Raw genomic sequence first — 18,862 nt, forward strand, 5'->3', positions numbered from 1 at the left:
GTTCGTTCAAGAAAACGATGCATCGATGCATATGAGGATATTGTAATTTCGTAAAATGTTCTTTTGCAAAAAAAAAAAACCGACGGAAATCTATTTTGATAATACTCACCAATATGTAGTATGCAGAAACGAAATCGTCGACTTCGTATTTTTATGTTTAACTGCTACAACGAATTGCAACTGCACCGTGATGTTTGAATGCTAGTGAGACATCAGTGAAACTTGCTATATGCATTTACCAGTTTATTCACTACAGATTATTAGATCTGGGTCACTGTATTTCATATATAATTTGCACCTTTATAAACTTCTATTACTTCTATTTATATAAAACTTAAGCACATCTGATGGGTGGACAAATAAAATCGAAACTTTCAAAATAAATAAAGCAATTGCACTATATCTTCCGCAAACTTGTAGCAATTTATTTTTCTACTTAGACGAATTTTGGCTTTTTCAGGAACACTTATTTAAACAGCAGCATACACTTTTTTCTTCTTTCCCACAATAATAGTGATAGTTCCACACAGTTTCCGCAACAAGATGAGTGTTTCCGCACGCTTTTGATAAGCTTTTGTTTTCGTGACAGGATACAACTGCCAATTAACCTCACTACTAGTGTTGACGATTAGACACTAAACCCCGGCATCGTAAACACCTCGTAAATTGCAATAACTATAAAATTTTACGATTTGTTATGATTGTTCGTCCTCTTTGTTTTTGGTTTCGTCTTTCGAAGAGCAAAACGTAACAACCGACAATACAGTAGAGAGCAGAAAATCCAAATGCGACAGCTACGTACTTTTTATTGTGTTTCTTTTATGCTTTTCTAATTGATGTTTATTTCTTTACGATTTCTATCAAACTAAAACCATAAAATACGATTTCTCTGCTGTTCACTCTGGTGAATTGTGTGCGAACAGCCGAGAGCTCACATGTGAAGCGGGAGAATCCCTGTAGCAATAAAATACGACGATGAGATTGGACACACGGGCGCTACCCGCTTTGATCCCTCCTCGTCGTACACGTTTCCATCCCTTCCCGGGCCTATCCTCTATACCATTGGCAACCGAATCTTGAGAAGACTCTCACACATAAACTATCAAATGACGACCGCATGAAACAACAGTAACAATCAATTACGATAAAAAGAGATAAATATAACTCTAGCATAGCGAAAATGTGCGGGCCAGAATGAAAGGAAATCCTTGCGTTTCTATCAAACGTTTGTGTGCAACGGTCGTAAAGTATATTTTTCTTCTCGACGAATTTTAAATTTATTATGAGAATCTCGGACACCTTTACGAGCGGCCTATGGCGCCCTCTTGGTATTGGTGGGTGGCTCTCAATTTTACGAGCAGTGTTGGTAACTCTCAGCTTTGAGTAAAATATGACCGTGCAGAAAGGCAGAGCGAAACAGTTGCACATAACTAGGCGTTGAAGGAGTACGGATCATACGAACCGAGTCAACTTACATAAAACATAAAATACGAGCTTACTGCACGTTCGCTTGCGTAGCGACATGCTCTCGGGTGAGTTCTTTATAATGTGTTTTGGACGTCGGGTCGAAAAACATAAAAATCATATGCTTTACAGCCTCTTTCTACAGCATCCTCTTTCATTTCGTCTTCCATTCCACGCGCCGTAAAGCCTGTCGAGACGACCAGCAACCGAAAAAAATGTACTCGGAATGTGTCTCACCAACACCAAGGGAAGGGAATTTGCTTCGGTGCAAAAAAGACAACAAATAGGAGGAGCAAATCTCATAAACCATTATAAGAGAAGTGAGTAACAGAAAGGAAAAAAAAACGTACAGGAAAGCGCTTCAGGAAGATGGATGAAACGTGCGTGTGAGATATTGTAGTTTTATTTTGTTCCGTGAGGCAATCTCGTATATAAAACAGTTATTTATAGGCAGAAGGAGTTCTCTCTGGTCGACACTGAGTGACTTTACGAGCAGGGACAATGTAAGAGAGTGAGTGCTTTATCCGAATTTTTTTTTGTGTCTCCGGTGATATGTTGGAATGTTTTCTGTTCAGCGACGGAGCTGTTTTTAGGGAGCATCACCATAGACATGGTAGCAATTGAGCTTTCGTGTCGTCGCAAGAGTGATTTTTATTACGCGAGAGTGTGAATTGTAGAGGAGTGAAAAAAGATCGCATAAACAACGCCAGTGTGCGCATTTCAGGAAGAACTTCATATTTTTTTCTCTAGTTTATGATTTCACAGTGGGCTCGTAGCGTGTGAAATGGAAGAAAACAGTGTGCCGCTGCAGACATAAAATAATTTTTGAGCAGCTAGAGTTCAGCATTTTTGATAGTTGCAACGATGAATGATTTTAATAAATTAGTGTTAGTTCGTCGTTTTATTCCCAAATAACGTTTTATTTAAAAGTGGACTTTGTTGTGACCCATTGTGTGAAAGCTCGCATCATTCTCTCCAGAAAATAAACGGAGCGAGTTGCTTTATTACACAGAGAATTGATCTGTATTGCTTCATCACAACAAGACGAAGCTACGGGAATTTTTCGGCTCACGGCACTTCAGATGTATGTTTCCACGTTCACTGATGTATGTTGCGATTTATTAATGCACACGGGAAGTTTTCGGCTTGGATTGACTGACACTATAATTTACAAGTGGTGGTCCGTGTGGCGAGCATTTGCCGCCGCTTCTTATATCCGAAAATAGGAACTTGCCAAGATATGCGAAAAAAAATAATTAAGAACGATTCTTTTTTAAAATTTACTCATAAAACAATTAATAACGGTAATGTCTGAATTACACCACGTTTTAAGCGTTCAAATTTATCATTTCTATTAATATTTTCGGCACAATAAAAATAGTAATTTTGCAGACGAATTTATGTTCTGGCAATCCATGCCAAATGGCGCAAAATTATGAACAAAAAGATTAACAATGCAATAAATCATTAAAATATATGTCTTTATTTCAACAATTCGTTTCTACCATAAATTAAAAAAAACACAAGAGCGAAGATGAAAAAAAATTAAGACATTACATTAGCCAAAAGTGAAACGAGAATATTATATGCGCAAATGTTGTCGAAATCAAGTGATGGGAGATAAAAAAAATTGGTCTTGTTCCGTGGTTTTTGGTAGAGATCTGTTCGAGTATGTTTGTGTATAGTACACTAAATTATGCAAACACAACCATCCGACGCAATACAAGCGGAATAAGATGCCTTGCAGTTTTTTTCCCTATGCTCAAGGCACATCTTAATGGGAAACCGCGAGAACTCATTCCAAAAAGATTTGATGCATCCAGCGGAGCGCAGAGCGCAGGCATCGTTTACATTTGGGAAAGACACACAAACGTAGTTGGGATTTCGATTTAGCTGTTGAACTGTATTGAATAAAAAAAATGTGGCTCTAGGCGTCCTGACCGTAAATTTAAAATTAACTTGCATGATATTTACCATTCGTTATTTGGCCGAATAAAAATGCGTTGGGTCTTTATAATTTGTATCACTGAACGCAACATCCACCCGGTGTCACTTGTTCCCATATTTATGTGATTTCAAGTGAGTAATCTGCGGTATACTTTGGTTGTAGCCCCGTGATGCAAATAATTGGATCGGAAGGGGTTTGTGAAGCAGATGGGTTGCAATCTTTCTCGAGAAAATTTGCATAATCGTATTTGATTTATAGCGTCACCCGACATTGTTTTAAATATACCTAAAAATTGGAGGTGTCATATGTGACTCGATCCACACTGATATATATTTACTTTCAAATTTCATTTTTCATAGGGACTTAAATCATATATACTTATTTGAATATTTTGAAATATTTATGTCAATTGGGGGATTTGAAATGATTAATTTGTGTAATAATCCTCTACAATATGCAATCGTAAAATTTTCATGTTGATATAAATTTTAGTAACCTAAACGAATCAATGGCAATACCAAATAACATGTGTTTATTTTAATCGAAACATTACGTTTAAATCACAAAGACTATTGCTTAGTTTTTTAGTCACTGTGACTGACTGATCAGAGATTGTTCATAAATATTTTGTTTAAATATACACTAGGGTCACGGAGTCCAAATTTTTAGGTGATTCTGAAGCTCCAACTTCCAAGTTTTGCAATATCTTACGATATTTACATCTGGATATGTAAAGATGTAGTGGACAAAAATATCGGGAAAAAAAACGATAACTTTCTGTTTTTTCAAACTTTTTGTAGACCGACATTATTATTTGTTAACCAACTTAATAGCAAATTCAATTAAACTTATCAAACAGCTTTCTTTTTGTTCCTGGAATGTTATGGAACCTTTCCATACCGAGATATTTCTGCTTGAATTACCCCTGTGTCTTTGATGATGAATAATTCAATAAATAATGATCGCACCACAAAATGGAAGTAGTTTTGAAACCTTCAATAATTACAAGACTGATTTGTTGCTCTGGAAAAAAAAATTTGAATTTGTTTCATTGATTTTAAAAATCAAAACCACGTTTTTTAGGTGTTTCAGAAAATTTTCTGTAATTTAGCAAATTTAGCGATATGTACTAATGTTTGCAGGTAAATTTTCAGCTTAGTGTTTCTCTTACACTCCTGTGAACGTTTCATGTTGGAACGCTAAGCCATTTTTTAGCAGATCGATCAAACTTTGGAATAAATTATGTACTAATGTTTGCAGGTAAATTTTCAGCTTAGTGTTTCTCTTACACTCCTGTGAACGTTTCATATTGAAACGCTCAGCCACTTTTTAGCTGATCGAACTTTGGATTAAATTAGAAAAACACTAAAACTAAAACAACAAAATGTTATGCGTACCGCTCAAAATGAACGATTCGAAAATGAACGAAAAACAGAAAGAAATCGAATTTTTAATAAAATTGTTATTACAATATATATTATACTACATACCCCGCTCGATTTTGGCAACACGCAGGAATATTTTGTGTCGCCAAAATCGAACCGTGCTAAAAACAAACGGTTTTTTTCATATTTTTTTTAAAACTTTTTAGTGGCTAAAAATATTTAGGGATAAAAAAAATTACATGACGCGAATATTTTAGTTTTTGCTCTCCTCGGGTACACTATGGTAAACACTGGAGAGTCTACTGCTCCGGGGCTAAAGATGGTAAAATATAGAATAACATTTAGGTCATGCGCAAATGCTACGGGTCTCACAAATTGCCGATTTTTATAATTGGAAAAACTAAGAACCCATCGGGAATTGGGGGTTTTCGTAGCCTAATTGGTTGCGTGTCCGCTACTAAGCGAACGATCATAGGCTCATAACTCAGGGCCCCTCAACTGACCATCTTAGTGTGTTATTCTAGCTACTATGTCCACGCAACAATCATCATGTGTCGGTAATCCCAGTCCCTTACCGCTCACATTTTCGGTCTGCTGCATCGGTAATTGGCACTATTAATAACGCAACAAAGGAAGCCTCATATCAACAGTCCCGCTGTGAACAGCCCAACTGTGAACATTCGAACAATAGCAATATTCTTTCGCCGAAAAAAGGCGACATGTGTTGTGCATCGATAGAATAGGAATTCTCTTGTGCCTAAACGGCTATTGTGTTATAGATAAAACAAATGTTTATCGAAACGCCTCAAAATGGTAACAGTGTAATATACAACAAAAGTTATCTTAAGATACAAAATGTACACGAATGAATTCGGCTCTGTTACAGCTGAATTGCTAAATGAGCCTAATAAAATAAACTGTTGGGATAAAAAAAAAGAACCCATCGGGCTTTCGAAAACGTTCAAATTTCTGTTGAGTATCCTGCCGTTCCACGCATAGTTGTCCCATATTCCAAAATCAGCAACTGAGAAAAACGTGCTTAAAGTGTTCTAGCATATTTGTCTACCAGAAGCTTTAAGCATTTAGGTTTAGCAATACACTGGGTTTTTTATAAGCAGAGAACTATTGTTTAATGGAATGTGAAAAGATTCCTTCATTTGAATGAACCAATCTTGGATACAGGTTAACAATTCATGGTAGGACAGTAATGAATAGAATATCAACATGGGACAATTGAGCTTGATGTTGTTTTTTTTAAAGCTGGGAACAAACTAGATCTTTTTTGTTTTTTTCCGGAAGGTTAGGCATGAAAACATCGTTTTATGAAGAAAAGTGAAAATTGTCAAAAAGTAACATGGGACAACTATGCGTAGAACGACAGTATGCCACTTCGAAAAATGCATGGACGACTCGCAACATATTTCAGAAGTGGTTTCACGAGTCTTTAGTACCAAATATTCGAAAATTTTCCAATAGAGCGGGAATCGAACCAAAAGCCGTTTTCCTTCTTGATAATTGTAAGGCCCATGTCCATTTCCAACATGAGCTGATTCCGGATGACGGCTTGATAGAGGTAAAGTTTGTACCGCCAAACGTCACCCCTTTACTACAGCCCATGGACCAACAGTTCATTCAAATTACCAAAACAAGATACCGAGACAAATTATATCTTGAAATAGCCAATGAGTCTGACTTTAAGCAACTGATTAAGAAAATCAACTTTTAAGGCGGTTTTTCCGGCTGCATGAATCATGGATGGATGTCTCCGAAACAGTGATTCAACGATCTTGGAAAATATAGGCTGGATAGTTGGAACTGCTGCACGAAGACGACGTTCTTTTGCGTATATTGCTCAATTCCCAGATGGACATCGACACAGTTGAAACAACGGAATACCCCGAGATTAAAAATTTCAGGTACAAGACGTTTGTATTTGTTGAGATGTGTACCTCGATAAATGCGGAGTGGCAGGATGAAAAACCCCAGAGGCTGCTTTCCAAGGATCTTAACCTTAAGAAAGTAACATTCCAATAATGCCAAGGTGGAAAAGGGATTGGGGGCACATGCAGATGAGGTCAGAAATGTCGTATGCACTTATTATGTTCACCAATTGACTACATGTTGGATTCCATGTTGTTAGAGGTTCAATAATAGCCACCCGGGAGTATTCGGGCAACCAGAACAGGTATTCGGCAACCAGAACAGGTCCACATCTGGCCTATGACGCCCTAGACACTAGATATGACCACCAATGGGCTAGTTGTTAAATCCCGAGTAATTATAGGTGTCACATGATGGGCATAGTACGGTTCTAAGCACTGCTTTGATCATGCACATTATATTACCGGAACATGTTCTGGCCATTTTCCGGAACCAGTTGACAGATTCCAGCCATTTATATTGGCAACAAAAAGGATCATATTATCTTTCTTTTGTTGAGCTTAAATTGGTTGAATGACGAATACACTAAAGGGTGTGTCACATCAAATTGCATCACGGAAAAAACGCTGTAGAAATTCGCCCAGTAGACCGATCTTTTTGAAAATTTTAGACAGTAAAATAAAAACTATTAAACAACTTTTGGCATTTTCTTTTTATTCATACTTCGAGCCCAAGCCCGTATGCTCGCACCTTCCTCTTTACCCCGTCCATAAGGTTCTGTACAACGTCAGGTTGTAGTTTTTTTTAACAGAAATCCATTTTCTCTTGAAGTCCGCCTCCGATTTGACAACTTTTGGGTTCTTCCGGAGGGCCTGCTTCATAATTGCCCAATATTTCTCTATTGGGCGAAGCTCCGGCGCGTTGGGCGGGTTCATTTCCTTTTTCACGAAGGTGACCCCGTTGGCTTCGTACCACTCCAACACGTCCTTTGAATAGTGGCACGAAGCGAGATCCGGCCAGAAGATGGTCGGGCCCTCGTGCTGCTTCAATAGTGGTAGTAAGCGCTTCTGTAGGCACTCCTTAAGGTAAACCTGCCCGTTCACCGTGCCGGTCATCACGAAGGGGGCGCTTCGATTTCCGCAAGAGCAGATCGATTGCCACACCATGTACTTTTTGGCAATCTTGTATAGTTTCTGCTTGCGAATCTCCTCCGGAACGCTGAATTTGTCCTCTGCGGAGAAGAACAACAGGCCCGGTAGCTGACGAAAGTCCGCTTTGACGTAGGTTTCGTCGTCAATTACCAGGCAATGCGGCTTCGTCAGCATTTCGGTGTACAGCTTCCGAGCTCGTGTCTTCCCCACCATGTTTTGCCTTTCGTCGCGGTTAGGAGCCTTCTGAACCATGTATGTACGCAGGCCCTCCCGCTGCTTGGTCCGCTGGACGAATGAACTTGACAAATTCAGCTTATTGGCGACATCCCGGACCGAACTTCTCGGATCACGTCAAAACTGCTTAACTACACGCTTGTGATCTTTTTCACTGACGGAGCATCCATTTTTGCCGTTCTTCACCTTCCGGTCGATGGTTAGGTTCTCGAAGTATCGTTTTAGTACTCTGCTGACCGTGGATTGGACGATTCCCAGCATCTTACCGATGTCCCGATGTGACAACTCCGGATTCTCGAAATGAGTGCACAGGATTAATTCACGACGCTCTTTTTCGTTCGACGACATTTTTCCAAATTTACGAAAAATTGACAGTGAAGCATGGCCAACGTGATCTATACACTCTTATCTGATTATAAGCGAAAGCTGAAGATATAATTCCTAAAAATTAAGTTTCTACAGCGTTTTTTCCGTGATGCAATTTGATGTGACACACCCTTTAAAAACTGGATTTAAGAAAAACCGTTTGTTTTTGGCACATGTGCCAAAATCGAACGGGGTTTGTATATACCATTAGACAGGAAATTTATTCAACAATGTTTTGCTTAAAATGCAAGTAGTGAAGATAGTAAAACAATTGAGCAATTTGACGAATAAAGTAGGTATGTTTACTTGATTTTACTCGCTGCTTGCGCTGTAAGGGAAATACAACGAACAACATGTTTGGATACAATTCGACGTCAACCTCCATGGTATAGGTTCCTTATTTGATCTTACAGTTTTTTTTTGTAGCGGACAAGGTGAATTGATATTCTAGTATAGGAATTGAAGAGAAAGAAATCATTGTTTAATTCATATTTACGAATCTTTCCAAGAACATGTTCATGGAAGAATTTATCGAAATTCTTCTTATTTTCCTAATCATAATCTAAGCTATCTAATTGAGTACGTCGTTGATTTAAACTTTCCAACGCGTTTTACTCGAATCAACTTTTTTCTGAACTGGTGTACGCGATATATCAAGTTCTATGAATTGATTTAATTAAACTTCGGAATGAACATTTTTCATACATCTCTTTATCGCACTAACCAATAAAAAATGTTTCAACTTTACTGTTTCAAAAAAATCGAAATTATTATAAGAAAACGTGCTAAAGGCTTATTTGTATAATATTATTATCTTTTATCATTTTGAATAATTGTTTTTGTTTCCTTCGAAGACTAATAAACAAAAGAGTTGAATAATGGATGTTTTTTTAATTTAAATCGTTTGTTTTTACAGGCTCAGTTACATATGTTTAAAGGAGCCGAACTCCTTACTGTATTGTTACTAGTATATATACATTTTTCCTTAATTCTAATGTTAAAAATAATGGATGTTGAAAATGTTAATTGTTTTGTCTGTTCAGACCTCGAATAAATGTCCTAAAATTTTGCCTCTCCACTATAGACAGTGCATTCTAAAAGTTCCGGGCTACAGCGCGCTAAAATCGAGAAGTGATGCTATCTCTATTCCAACACGCAAAGTACTTCTGGCCAGCTACCGTTTCTACCGTGAACCGCTATATCGGTTCAGTAGCTAGTTTTGGCTGATAAGAGTAAGATTTTTTGTCGCGTCATAATTTTAATTATGGAGTAGAGAGCCGCCATCAAATTTTGTGCCTCCAGGGCAAAAATTAAAATTAATTATAACGCGTTTACGCAACAACATCTTTAGCCATGTGGATAGCGTGGTCATGTAAAACAGTCAAGCGTTCCAGCCGGTCTTGGTTCGGTCCCCGTTGACGTCGTTTGGACTTTTTTTTGGGTGCAATCGCAAAAAAGAAGAAAAAAAGATGATTGGATGTAGCCAAACGAAAGGTGACTGTCATCAACCATTCCCCGCTTCTTCGGACCTCGCCCGACAGATTTTTTCTTGGATGGATTTCGCATGATTTGACCGACAGACAACAAGAAACCCAAAAAAGTATTTGCGAAATTTTGCAAATGAAAGTCATTTCTGCATCGGATCGGCAAAAAAAGTGGATTTATTTCAAGAATTAAAGCACTGAATATCATATGGTGATTCCGATCAACCGTAAGGCCAGATCGCTGCGGAAAGATAACAATGAAGTGTGTTTTCTGGACTCAATGAGGTGTTATCTGGTACGACATTTGGACCCTTCCTTCTTTTCTATCTATTGTATCATCTATATACTTTTACTAAGTTGGGGAATATTGAATATATGAAGGTCTTCAACACTTCAGGGTGTGGAAGTGTTCATTCGTGTTTATAGCAAAGCAAAAACACCACTCCTATTTGAAGAAATCTTTAAATTGAACGGGATGAGTGCTGCTAACCTTCCAGATCTATGTGGAATCTTGAAAACTTTTATGGATTATTTAGACACCCAGACTATCCTTTGTCTAGTCCAGACTTTCTATGATTCGTCCAGATTTTCTCAGATTTATCGCTGTATTTTGAAATCAAGTCTTCTAGTTGGATTCTGTATTCGGAAAAATTGATGAACTGTTAAGAAATTACTCAATGGCATCCCAGATGAAACTAAACAGATGTGTCATGACATATAGTGTCTTGCAACGCAGTAAATTTGATGAGATTCGGGAGCTTCTGGAAAAGAATCCTCTGAGGGGGTTACATCCATACGCGAAAAGATGGCTGTCATTCGAATCCTTAGTCCTTGGTACATATGATGCTAATGAACACGCACTTGCAAGGTAGGTTTCTGGGTGACAAGGGTATACTTTAGAATTTCACGGCTTTTTCGAATGGGACCCGATGTTTTTTTTAAATATACTGTTCCAAATGCGATAAATCCGAAAAAAATCTGGACGAATCATAGAATGCCTGGACTAGACAAAGGATAGTCTGGGTGTCTGAATAATCCGTAAAAGCCTGGAAGATCCCACATAAATCAGTGTAATCATGGAAAAAAATCGTAATTCAAAACGCAAAAAATAAAAAAAAACCTCAATTTTCAAAGTATCCAGATTTTTCTTCATCAGCAGCCAGATTTACTGAAAAACACTTGGCAATCTTGGGCCACATGGTATTGCTTCATACTGGAGGGACTCGCAGGTTTGGATTAATTGAATTCTAACGAGCAAGATATTGGGTTGGGGAAAAAGAAATGTCGTATTTCTGATCGAAATTTGACCTTTATTTAACATACTTAAAATTATTCAATTTAAGTCAAATATGCGCCGTTTTGTTCGCAAACTTGTTGCCATTTAGAAGGCAACTTCATTATCCCCCAATATTTTTCATTTCGTTTCCTAGTTACGAAGTACTCTTATTTTCATTTCAATAAATAGAGTGATTCTAAAACCATGAAATTGAGTGTATTTTGTTGAACTACAATCAAATAAAAAAAATAAACACGGAGTGCGATGTGAAAAAGTGAAAAAGCAATGTGTAATCATGTTCAAAGCTTCGGCTTTCGAGATTTACAATATTACAAGAAGTGTGTATATTATATGAAACGTTCGCAGGGGTTAATTGAATTTGCTATAAACTTGCCGAGTGGAAATATTCTGTTAGTATACGGAAGCTCAAGATAAAAATATGTGCGTAGAATATTTCAAAACAAGAAAGTTGGAGCTTTCAATTGATGTATATGCCATCTTCATGCTTTGCAAAAGCTCTAGCATTTCAAAAATTATGGAAGACGTAACATCAGAAGCTTTGAGTTGAAAGTAAGATTTCAATGATTTACATAATAAAAAATAGTTATTGGATAAGTTTTAAAGTAATTCATGCAACTAGTCGAAGAATATGATTCAAGAGAAATTTTAGTTTTCGAGAAGGATACATTATGATACATAGAAATAAAGAATAGAAACTATGATCAATCAAATTACATAGTGAGTATGATTTCGGACTCGTTGTTAAAGAATAGTAACATATCCGTAGTGCCTCGAAGCACTAGTTGAACTTTTTTTTTCTATTCTCGCGCAATGCCGTCTGTTAACAGTATTTCGGCTAACAGAAGAAGTGTAGTGTATGGAATTGCAAACGCGAATCACACCGCGTTAAAAGTGCGATAGCTCAACGATTATTTTCTTGAATATAGCCACACAATAGAACCATAATTTAAACAATAATACCGAAATGACAAATGTTTCCATGAATAATCATGAATCAAAAACTTTCAGGGGCAACGCATCACGGACTGACACGGCACCACGCTTACTCGGACTCATGCAGAGGGACAGAAGTGCCTATCTGTGGTTTTCAGGAGGATATGGCCTGACACCCTTTGGCAATGGCAAAGCAGGAGATGAGTAAACTGTGGCGCACTAAAATATGTGCACTGGATTTGTACGGAGGCGTCAGATGCGAAAGGGGTTGAAAAGTTGAAGCGTGCCTAAAATTTGTAATATTAATTTTATTCGCGGCCATATTTTACATAATTTAACACGCTGTGAATGGCGATAATGTGCGTTTGTTTCACAAAGAGCGGCGTCTTACGTTTGGTGTAATATTTAATGCACTCAAAAAAGGATTTGTGTATGCATGGAACAGAAAGTTGGAACAAATGAGAAATTAATATCGTTTAATTACTTCAAAATGATAGGAACATGAACTAATCATTGACACCGTTATTTAGACTTTTCACTCAAATAACCAAATCACTCGATTCTTTTTACGCTCCGCCGTTTTATTCTTTATTCAGAGTTCCCAATCGCCAGTATATGTCGCGTTATCCACTGGCAACAACACGCATCGGTAAAGCAAATGCTTCGAGTTCGTTTTTAAAATGAAAATTAAACATGTATCTTTCAAGTGCTCTGTCCGTTTATCGGCTTTTCAGTATACCAAGCACACCACGCAAAATGGTCATGTTCCCTATCAATTGACCTGTTGGGTTAGAATCAACGGTTTGGGGGTTCAAAAGAACATCAAAATTTTGTTTCTTCCGAATTACAAATTCGAATTTTATAGAAATAGAATTAAGTCCTTTTTCAATGATTGGAATGAATAACTTACTCTGAACGGTGTAAAATTTTTTCCACCCAAAATGAATCATTTATTGTAACACTTGCCCCTATTCGTATAACTGATCTCATTTATCCTCCTCAGGTTCTAGAAAGCCTAGAGCGGACTGTTTTTGTTTTGCCTTTTTGAGAAATTTATTTCCGAATTCATAAATAACAATGTAATGTTCATAAATCGATTTATTCCGGACAGCAGAGGCATGAAAAATGAATGACTCCATTGATTTATGGTATCACCATTTGCTGAAAATACTCTCATACACACACACACACATTCATATGCTAACGCAAAAGCGACATCAGGCATGCCGGAGAACCGAATTGTGGCGAAACGAGAAATATCCCCGGATCGGACTTGACTTCTGGCTCGTGTACGTGTACAGAATTTTTCGGTTTAGAGCAAAAATTGTGAGCTATCGTTCAGTTGCAAATAATAGAATAAATGCTGTTTATTATTATTCGGAAGAATTTTTTATTTAAAATGAGCCATATTTGATTTGACATTATCTCGAATGAAGGCTGCTAATTTTCAACCACATATAAATCGATGAGTGCGGAACAATTAGGTTCTACCACTTGTTTGTGCGGTGCCTGATTTTGGAAACGAAAAAAAAAACAATATATTTCAGGGCACCCATAACCCTCGAAAATTAGTATGTTTTGTCAGCAGGAATAAATAATGCCATCTACACTCTCTCAATCGTTATTGAGAGACACTTCATTTATTCCGATTTGGTTGCATCACAGTTATCCCTCTCGTTGCACACTATTATATTGTAGTTTACAAATGGGGCGGAAAATGTATACGAGATGGAAAAATTAAACTAGATCACACGCACACGCTTTCCGCCGAACGTACGCTTCCTGTCCGCCCCTTGGTTAGGCACAAGTTCGCCCGTTCTCTGAGGGCGCGTTCCCAAGTTTCTTGTACCTTGTACAGTAGGAATACGTTGGAAGTGTTCTAAATTTATGCATAAAACATATCCTGCTGTAAGAGACCAGTGAAATAGTGGTGGTTTTGATGGAAGCTGCGGCGGAGCGTGGCCCAAGGAAATTGAGATCAAGCAGGAGGAAAAATAGGAAAATTATGTGTTAGCAGCTGGTGTTTTGTTCTTATGATTTATAGCAATTTAAAATTATTATTCGGTGCGAGTCCTGCTTTCATGGAAAAGTTGGAGGAGAGAGCAGTTTTTACATAATTTATCTCTTATTTATATGGATTATATGGACGGTAGCAATTTGAACGGGAAGCGTACTCAGACAATTTTAACTACTCTAGTGGTAACTCTTTTCCATTTTTCCTGCATTCTCTCTAGTGGTAACATATTGCGCGGTTTTAACGTTTCTCGTGTTCAAATTCGGAAAAGTTAATGTATCATCTTCTATTTTATTCCCAACTATCCCATCCAGTATTAGATTTATGTTCGATGGCGAACCGTAGTAAAACATTTACGCAAACAATGTGGCGTCTAAATGGCTTCCATCTCACAGCTCGTTAATCAAATGTGAATTAAAAACCGCGCTGCTCAAATGAAAAGGAGACGCTCCGTACCCACTAATAAATAGGATCGTTCGAATGTGAACACTTTTGTATCATTGCTTAAAGAATGTCGAAAGAAATTCCAGTTAGCTTTTTCTTGCTCCCCAAAGAGCAATTTTTCATGTTGTCCCCGAGCAAAAGGAAAAACAATTGTGCGTATATAAAGAATTTCAGCTGTGCTCCCCCGAAAGCCTGAAACTCTTGAGCAAAATATTGCCCAAACTGTCTTCTTTCCTTAATTTGCCATATATCACCGGTCGGTACCGGTATCACGTTTATACAACAAAAAGGATGAGGGTTGAACAGAAATCCACCCATATTTGCACACAACGAAAACCGAGTAGAGACTGGAGAGCAGTACGCACATTAAAATGTATAAGAAATATATCAACCCTCAACAGAAGGAGAAACTTATACTGAGAGGATGAGGAACAAAATAGGAACAATGTAGTATACATTTTTGTTTTATGCCATTTGGGCGTTGGTTTCAGTAACCGAAATACTTTTTCACAATTCGTTCATATAAGAAGCATATTCACGTTTGATTTTTCAACATATTCAAAATTTGTTCCACAAACATCTCGATTTACAGTTGATAAATCGTACGTGCCTGAAAACCGAGTGTAAAACAAAATACCAGTGACATTCACGAACGATATTTCGATCTTCAGGGGACTCTCACACTCCTATCATTCCGAAAAACTCTTGAGCGTCACAGATCTAAAGAAGTGGAAAAATTCCGACCAACGAAGAAAAGAGACTTTCTTGTCACTTTCTCTTACGCTTCTACGCGTAGAGTGAGTGTTTGCTCTCCACAATATTCGCCTTCCACCATTCCTTCTAGTTTTCAGTTGGGGGAGAGTTTAATTTCATTTTCGGGTGGTGTGAGGTGCAATTTAAGCTGTCGTATCTGTGGTCATAAATCAAGTTGATCTATAGCTTCTTACGGTAAAAAGATAGATTCTATATTTTTCTGCAAACATTTTTTCTCCTCTTTTTTCCGACTCCTCACTGCGAGATCGTCTTCTCTAATGCTGAAGAATTTTGGACCCAATTTCTTCTGCGCGTAACATTTGCGACAACAAACAACATCCACCGTAATTCCCATCATGATTTCGTTCCCGTTTTTGGTGATTTCCATGAATCGCGGAAAAAAGAATCTTCAAACTATAGGAACATTGTGCATCCAACGAAGTATTATAGACCAAGTATTTTTTCACCTAGAACATTGTGACGCCAACATGTCTGGAATATTTTCAACTGCCAGCATCCCTAAGTATTCCTAGCTAGACCTTACTTTAATTATGTATTCTTGTTTATGAGATCAAGAGTACAATCATAATTAGCGAGCAGCAGCCGTAAACATGAAAGGAAACATGAATAAAACATAAAAATTAGAGTAATTTACTGTAATGAAGAGTTATGTCCGCGTGTGTCGTAAAGCATAAGCAAGTGGTTTTCCATTTTTCCTCCAAAGAGGCAGTGTCCACCGAAAGCAGCAGGACCCAATCTGTATCAACCAGACCGGGGGAAAAAAAGGCGCGGATACCTTTTGTGACATTAGCTTTAGGTTGTAGCTCGTTCTGATTACACGATTCCACTTCTTGGTTAATGTAAATTTATTTCTCATAAGGTGCTTGCGGCCCACAAGAGAGACACCGGAGAAATGAAAAACGTGTGAATTGACTCTATGCTGCACACTGAACAAGCAACGAGAACGGGCTTTTGCCAAGCGACTGTAGACAGGGAAAACTTGATTGGTTCAATGATAAATTCTTGTGGTTTTTATTTTGCTCAAGTTAAGCGCGATTCTGCAAGAAGGGTTCGCATTCACCGAGACAGGTCGAACAAGCTGCAATAATATTTATCTTTCTCGATGCAATTCTCGTGGGCAACACCCCCAATTCAGTGAGTCGTCGTCGTTTTTCTGGACGAACATAATTAAAACGTTTTCTTGGTAATTTTATCGGTAAACCCTTTGGTTCATGGAGTGAAATGCATTGATAACTGCTTTTGAAGCTCAATTAATTTATTTGACGTAGGACTACGTTTTTCATTAAGGGTGCCAAATCAGAGAACATGTCACGTTTTCATGAAATAAAGTTAACGTAATTAATTATTTTTGCCGCGAACGGATTTTGCTGATTTACATACCAAACGAATCAGAAATTCCCTTAGATTTGTTTGATATGTTGCACATTACATTTCCATTTTCCCATACATTTGTTCTGCTCATTTGTGAGCTTACCAACCCGTGCCGTCCATAACGAGCAATTTATCGACGTGCAACGAAGGGAAATATTTGCCTAGAGTATAAATATTGAATCTCGCGCTAAAGTAAACTTTCAGTCTGGTTCTGTATTCGAAGTAATGAACTTCGCTTGTTCTCGTTTGATGCTGGTTGGTTCACGTTGTACGAACGACGTTCTGAGCTGCGATTCCACTGAGGCAACACTAAATAACATGTAGCATGATATTTCATACTTACAAGTTTTGCCATTGTTGTTGCTATCGTGCGGTGCCGAAGATAGATTGATGTTGTTATGAGATGTGTAATTATGGGTGTGGAACGAGTATATTATCACCTGTTGCCGAGTGTATGTCAATAGTTACAAATGGCTATTCGAGCTAAATTTTCAATGCATTGCAAATCGTGAAATACGATCAGCTTGTGCGAGGGCAACAAAATTATACAAAAAAAAAAACATTTCAGAGCGACCAAACCATTCTACTGAACAGTTATTTCTAAAATTTCGCAAAATAATATCCGAAGTTACAAACAAGCGACTTGAATAAAATAACAGTGTAGTCCTACATCAAAAATGCGGTCATGTCTTGGACACAGCCTCCTATTACTTTTTATCATTTTTCGAATAATTTTCGCGGTGATATATTCTATTGTATAAACTGTTTACCTTAGTAGGATTTAAAATAAAATATTTTTCACTGTATTCCCTGTAATAAATTTGATATGACAAATGACAAACATTGAAGCAGAGGTCGCTGTAGTGTTTTTGCATTGGAAAAAAAGAGCTCAATGAAGAGAGTTAAATATCAATTAGGAATAGACTGATCAAATAGTTCAGTAATGAAAACGATACGCGTAAACAAAAAAAAATATTTTGAAATTTTCCGAAGAGTTGTGCTGTGTGAATAAAATTGAGTACAAAACAAAATAATCCCAACATTATTAGATATACCTACTATGATCTCCACAACGGAGGAATATTTAGATGATGAACCGACGTTGCGAAGGAGATTATGATTTTTAGTAGTTTAATTACATAATTTATCACATTCTAGATTGAGGTTCTGTTTGATAATTATCATAACTTTATTGGTTTCAAAATTGAGTCGTGACTATTCCTTTGTTCACATGTTGTCCATATCAGAAAAAAATCCCTCTAACAGATGCGGTACTATCAAATAGACAAAAAATATATAGTAATTCCACGTCAAAACAGTCGATTTTGACGCGAACCTGTACGATTTGATCGATAGATCGAGGTTCTGCTTGATAATTATCATAACTTTCTTGGTTTCAAAATTGAGTCGTGACTATTCCTTTGTTCACATGTTGTCCATATCAGAAAAAAATCCCTCTAACAGTTGCGGTACTATCAAATAGACAAAAAATATATAGTAATTCCACGTCAAAACAGTCGATTTTGACGCGAACCTGTACGATTTGATCGATAGATCGAGGTTCTGCTTGATAATTATCATAACTTTCTTGGTTTCAAAATTGAGTCGTGACTATTCCTTTGTTCACATGTTGTCCATATCAGAAAAAAATCCCTCTAACAGTTGCGGTACTATCAAATAGACAAAAAATATATAGTAATTCCACGTCAAAACAGTCGATTTTGACGCGAACCTGTACGATTTGATCGATAGATCGAGGTTCTGCTTGATAATTATCATAACTTTCTTGGTTTCAAAATTGAGTCGTGACTATTCCTTTGTTCACATGTTGTCCATATCAGAAAAAAATCCCTCTAACAGTTGCGGTACTATCAAATAGACAAAAAATATATAGTAATTCCACGTCAAAACAGTCGATTTTGACGCGAACCTGTACGATTTGATCGATAGATCGAGGTTCTGCTTGATAATTATCATAACTTTCTTGGTTTCAAAATTGAGTCGTGACTATTCCTTTGTTCACATGTTGTCCATATCAGAAAAAAATCCCTCTAACAGTTGCGGTACTATCAAATAGACAAAAAATATATAGTAATTCCACGTCAAAACAGTCGAT

At 37.3% G+C, this 18,862-nt stretch overlaps 1 protein-coding gene and 1 long non-coding RNA gene across 5 annotated transcripts in view; one reads left to right on the plus strand and one right to left on the minus strand.

The window, feature by feature from the left end:
* Nucleotides 1–898, minus strand: part of LOC129774922 (homeotic protein antennapedia) — a 120,302-nt gene extending 119,404 nt beyond the window's left edge. Inside the window, exons 1-2 of one of the 4 annotated variants that reach the window (XM_055779002.1) lie at nucleotides 803–898; nucleotides 110–344 (exon numbers count right to left, since the gene is read on the minus strand). The gene's annotated coding sequence lies outside the window, so the exon portion shown is untranslated. Of the gene's footprint in view, nucleotides 1–109 lie in introns of all 4 variants that reach the window. The other 3 variants (XM_055779030.1, XM_055779052.1, XM_055779036.1) reach the window with 3 other exon arrangements.
* Nucleotides 899–1,392: 494 nt separating this feature from the next.
* Nucleotides 1,393–14,615, plus strand: LOC129774955 (uncharacterized). Its single transcript, XR_008742819.1, has 3 exons — nucleotides 1,393–1,532; nucleotides 1,597–1,784; nucleotides 12,219–14,615. It is a non-coding gene; the product is annotated as an uncharacterized LOC129774955 (long non-coding RNA).
* Nucleotides 14,616–18,862: the final 4,247 nt, after the last annotated feature.

Source organism: Toxorhynchites rutilus, chromosome 1 (assembly GCF_029784135.1).
Source record: "Toxorhynchites rutilus septentrionalis strain SRP chromosome 1, ASM2978413v1, whole genome shotgun sequence".
Lineage (NCBI taxonomy): Eukaryota > Metazoa > Arthropoda > Insecta > Diptera > Culicidae > Toxorhynchites > Toxorhynchites rutilus.